This window comes from Muscardinus avellanarius (assembly GCF_963383645.1).
Source record: "Muscardinus avellanarius genome assembly, chromosome: 2".
In the NCBI taxonomy this organism is placed as follows: Eukaryota; Metazoa; Chordata; class Mammalia; order Rodentia; family Gliridae; genus Muscardinus; species Muscardinus avellanarius.
The window spans coordinates 145,616,730-145,622,729 of NC_137787.1; positions in this window are offsets into that span (position 1 = coordinate 145,616,730).

Here is a 6,000-nt window from a genome sequence, read left to right on the forward strand (position 1 = left end):
AGCCTGCCGAGGGGTGAGGTCAGTGCCGGGGCCATCGAGGCTGGGATTGGAGCCTGCTGTGAGGCAAGGCCACTACTGAGACCTCCGAGGCAAGGATCAGCACCAGCCAAGGGGTTAGGCTGGTGCTGGGGCCTCCAAGGCCAGGATCGGAGCCTGCTGAGGGGTGAGGTCAGTGCTGGGGCCAACGAGGCTGGGATCGGAGCCTGCCATGAGGCAAGGCCACTACTGAGGCCTCTGAGGCAGGGATCAGTGCCAGCCAAGGGGTTAGGCTGGTGCTGGGGCCAGCAAGGTCGGGATCGGAGCCTGCAGTGAGGCAAGACTGGTGCTAGGACCTACGAGGCCGGGATCAGAGCCTGCCGAGGGGTAAGACCGGTGGCAAGGCCAGCGAGGCCAGGATCGTAAACTGCTATGAGGCAAGGACAGAGCTGGGACTTGCGAGACCAGGATAGGAGCCTGCCGAGGGGTTAGGCCGGTGCCAGGGTCAGCGAGGCCGGGATCAGAGCCTGTCGTGAGGCTAGGCCAGTGCTGGGGCCTCTGAGGCCAGGAGAGGAGCCAGCCCAGGGGTTAGTTCGGTGCAGGGGCCATCGAGGCCAGGATCAGGGCCTCCCATGAGGCAAGGCCAGTGCTGGAGCCAGCGAGGTCGGGGTCAGAGTCCTCCGGGTGGCCAGGCCACTACTGGGGCCATCAAGAGTGGGATCGGAACTTGCAATGCGGCATGCACAGAGAAATAGCACAGAAAATAAAATCCAGATGCTTCCCCTAATTAGCAAGAACTAGAAGGAAAGGGGTAACAGGAGGAGATAGGTAGTAGAAAGGGCCCTATTGAGAAGCAATTAAGGTGACCAATCAGAGGGGAGGGGATGGGGGAAGATGGAATCTCTTTAAAACTCATGAGGTATGTAAACAATTATATCAAAGATAATCACCAATTAAGCATGGGATCAAGGGAGGGGGAGGGAATGGGTGGGGATTGGATGAGGGCTTATTGGATGATATGTGCTTGTATATCCTCTCAAGTCTTGTATTCCAAAGTAATGTATGATTACAAAAAAATAATAAAAAAAATTTCTCTAAGCTGATAATTACCTGTTTGGTCGCCTTTAAAATATTTTCTTACATAAAAAAATAGCTTCCTGATAAAATTATGTATAATGCAAATATTTTGAATTGAGACTTGGAATTAACAATTGTACTTAAAAAATGAAAATGGTTAGATAGGTCTGGAGATGCAGCTAGCATGATCAAGGCCTTGGGTTAAAACTCTAGTACAGAAAACAAAATTGATGATAAATGAAACAAAAATGGTTTGATACAGCAAAATAAACAGTATATACTTTAAAAAAAAATGGGCCCAGAATGATGATTGCTCTGTACTCACTATACCACACATCCAACCACACCAAACCCATCAATCTCCCTAAACATGCCAGGAACTTTCTCTGTTATTTCAGAGCCTCAGCCCATCCAAGTCACTTTTGACTGATGCTTTATTTTACCCTTTCCCTCACACTCACCCCTGCCCTATGGTTGATAAACTTATGATTCAAGACTAATAAATATGTCAGACAGGCATGGTGGCACACTCTTGTAATCCCAGTGCTTGGGAGGCTGACACGGGATAATTGAGGGTTCCAGGACAGCTTCAACAAATTAGCAAGCCCCTCTGCAACTTAGTGAGACCCTGTTTGAAAATAAAAAATAAAATAGGGATGTAGCACAGAGGTAGATGGTCTCTGGGTTCAAACCCTGTATCACACACACACACACACACACACACACACACACACACACGCACAAATGTCACTTCCTATGAGTATTTTTATTCCATGCAACAATATGTCTTAGATATCTTTCCACATCATTACCTAAACACACACACACACACACACACACACACACACACACACTTTCTTTTTTTTCTTTCTTTCTTTTTTTTTTTTTTGGTGGTACTGGGGTTCCTGGAAGCCCTTCTACCTCCGGGTTACACTTCCAGACCTATTTTTACATTTTTATTTGGAAACAGGGTCTCCTAAGCCAGCGCGCGCAGCTGGCTTCGAATCTGCCCGATCCTTCTGTCTCGGCCTCCCAAGTGCAGGGATTACAAGCGTGCACCACCATGCCCGGCTTCTAGCTCTATTTTTTATTCTTTTTCTTTTTTTTTTTTTTTTTAATTTGGAAACAGGGTCTCTTAAGCCAGCAAGGCTGGCTCCGAACCAGCGCGATCCTCCTGTCTCCGCCTCCCAAGCACGGGGATTACAAGCGTGTGCCACCACGCCCCGCATCTTTTATTCTTTATTTTGAAACAGGGTCTCACTAAGTTGCAGAATGACTTACTAAGCAGCTGCAGTTGGTCATGAACCTGTGATCCTCCTGTTTCAGCCTCCCAAGTACTGGGATTACAAGTGTGTGCCACCATGCCAGGCTCCTATGAGAACTTTTACCAACTCCCCCAGAGGAAGTTCAGTTTCTTCACATCATAGTGTGTGATATATCACACACTGCACTGTTGTCCACATGTTTACATGTCTACCTTTGCTTTTTAGTCGATGAAGTCCTAAGTAGAAATATCCCCCCAGCTTTACTGAGGCATAATTGATAAATAAGGAAATAGTGTTTTATGTCTTTTATATGCACAGTGTCTAGCACAGTATTTGACACATTGTCAGATTTCAGTTAGCTTTGGTTGAATGAACATTCGCTGGAGAGAAATAAACAGTAAGGTATTGTAAGAATGGCAAGTAATTTATTGAATCACACATCAGAAGCATGCACAAAATTGAAGAAATTCTATGTCTGTGCAGCATGCATTGAGCCAGAAAAAAAGCTGTCAGGTCTCTGAGATCAGCTGGCAAACTAATAAGAAAGATGAGAGAAGCCTCAGAAGGAAGATTGTGGTTTTGTGTAACAGCTTGGGAAGGACCTAAAATGTATAAAGAACCACAGATGGAGAGAACTGCTTTAAGCTTTAATCCAGAAAAGGAAACAAATTAAAATATAAGACCACAACAGAAGAGATGTAAAGTGGCTTGTTGCACCCTAGGAATAGACTACAGAGCAAAAGATTAGGAACTTTGTCTTGATCTATGGATCATGGGAGGCCTTAAAGTATGTGTGTGTGTGTGTGTGTGTGTGTGTGTGTGTGTGTGTGTCTAGAGACTGGAAGAACACACGTGGCTAATGAAGGGTTAGAGAAGAAAGAAAAAGTGAAGATTTGAAAATGATTATGTAGAAAAAAAGGGGGAAAGCCAACAATTCAATCAGCACCTATTCCTCATACACTACTTGAACAAAGAGCAATCTTACCCTATCTGTCCGTTTTGAGCTCCCTTCTAGCTTAAGAAGGGGAGTGCATCTATAGTGCTGTAAAAAAAAAAAAAAAAAAAGGCATGGCCTTTCTGAGCCAGATTCACAGATTTACTCTGGAGACCACAAGGTGACCGACGTCGCAGCCAGATCCTCCACCCTACTAAGACCTGTCACATGCCAGCCCCTTGGCTTGGTGTTTTGATGCATATCATCCCATTTGATCCTCCTAACAATTTGCTACAGTAGGCGTTAGTATTCCTCAGTATAACCATAAAACTAGCAATTTCCAGGAGCCGAGACCATGTCCCCATTTTGTGCCCAGGAGGGCAATGGATACTCAGTATCCCCAAAAAAGATAACCTTAAAATTCTTTACTCTTACTCTCAGCCAGGTGTTGTGGCTCACACTTATAATTCCAGTACTTGGGAGGCTAAGATATGAGGATTGCAGATTCACAGCCAGACTCAGCAACGTAGCAAGGCCCTCTGTTACTTAGTGAGACCGTATTTCAAAATAAAAAATAAAATAGGGCTGTGGGATAGCTCAGAGGTAGAATGACCCCAGAGTTCAATACCAGAAACACACACACACACACACACACACACACACACACACACACACAATCTCTCTCTCTCTCCCTCTCTCTCTCTCGTCCTCTTTATTCTCCCACATGACTGACTACTAAAGGTTTTTACATTTAAGGCACAGATGCAGTCTAAGAAAGCAGGGCCTAAAACTCACTGCTGGCTGCAATTTTTCCAAGAAATCTAATAATGCATTACACCTTTGTATGTGTGTGCGTACATGCGGAAATTAAGCTCTGGGGCATTCTACCTCCAGGCTATACCCCCAGCCCTATTTTTTGTTTGTTTGTTGTTTGTACTGGGGATGGAACCCAGAAGCATTCTACGTCCAAGCCATACTCCAGCCCTATTTTTTATTCTTTATTTTGAAACAGGGTCTCACTGAGTTACAAAGGGTCTCACTAAGCAGCTGAGGCTGTCTGCAAACCATGATCCTCTTGTCTCAGTCTCCCAAATGCTGGGCTTAAAAGTATTTGCCACCATGCCGGTCTCTATTTTGTTTTTTGTTTGGAAACAGGATTTCACTAAGTTTCTGAAAGCCTCACTAAGTTGCTGAGGCTAGCTTCACACCTGTGATCCTCCTGTCTTAGCCTCTCAAGTACTAGGATTACAGACTTCCACCACCACACCTGGCTCTGTGATCCCGTCTTTATGGTACTTGGATTCTGGCTCAGACTTCAAAGCATGAGAGGAAGTTTACCAGCAATTTATCACTTTGTCATTTGACTTACAGCTAGAAATTCTGCATGCCTTCTAAACCCAGGAATTCTATCAGGTAGCCACTAGAGTGTAAGCAGCAAAACTATTAGAGAACATGTTACAAGTGACTGTGGGAATATTTATTCATCCATCTATTAATTTTTGTGGTACTGGAGATTGAACCAGGGGCATTCTACCTCTGAGCTACACTACAGTCCTTTTTTAATTTTTAGTTTGAAACAGGGTCTTACTAGGTTGCTGAAAGTCTTGCTAAATCGCTGAGGCTGATCTAGAACCTGTGTCTCTGCCTCCCAAGCACTGAGATTACAAGTATGTACCACCACTCCTATCTCCTATCTATCAATCATCTGCCTGTCTGTCCATCTATCTATCCTGAGGACTGAACTCAGGGGCATCCTACCTTCGTGCTACACCCCCAGCCTTTTTTATTTTGAAATAGGGTCTCACCAAGTTGCTGAGGGCCTTGCTAAGTGGATGAGGCTGGCCTGGAAACTGTGATCCTCTTGTCTCAGTCCCAAGTATGCTATTACAGACATGTGACACTATGTTTTGCCGACTTGAGGGAATTTGAATGACATTAACAAGTGGCTGGCTGTACTCTCGGATTGTGTGTCATTAACAGTCACAGTCTTGGTGTTTCCCCAGGCAAGAGATTTTCTTTGACCATATTCACAGTCTAGCAAGAATTATTACTTCAAGGAAGTTCACTTATATATAAAAAAAGAAAAATCCACCTTTTTTAACTATTTATTTATTTATTGCAGTACTGGGGATGGAACCAGGGGTATTCTATCTCTAAGCTATACCCCCAGCCCTATTTTTTTATTTTTTCTTTTGAAACAGGGTCTCACTGAGTTGCAAAGGGCCTCACTAAGTAGTAGCTGAGGCTGTCTGTGAACCATGATCCTCCAGTCTCAGCTTCCCAAATACTGGGATTACAAGCATGTACCACCACGCCCAGCTAAAAGTTCATCTTTTGAAAAATGTGTCTTAGCCAGGTGTGGTGGTGGCCAACGCCTATAATCTCACTACTTAGGAGGCTGAGACAGAAAATTACCGGTTTTAGGTCAGCCTCAGCAACTTAACAAGACCCTGTTTTAAAATGAAAAGGGCTTGAGGTTTAATTCAAAGGTAGAATGAAGCCCCTGGGTTCAATTCTAAAATTCTAAGTACTCACACACACACACACACACACACACACACACACACACACTTAAAAAATCCTTTTAAGCTGGGCATGGTGGCTCACTCTTGTAATCCCAGCGCTTGGGAGGCGGAGACAGGAGGATCACGCAGGTTTGAAGCCAGCTGCTCTGGCTTAAGAGACTCTGTTTCCAAATTTTTAAAAAAATAGGTCTGGGAGTGTAGCCTGGAGGTAAAAGGTCCCTGG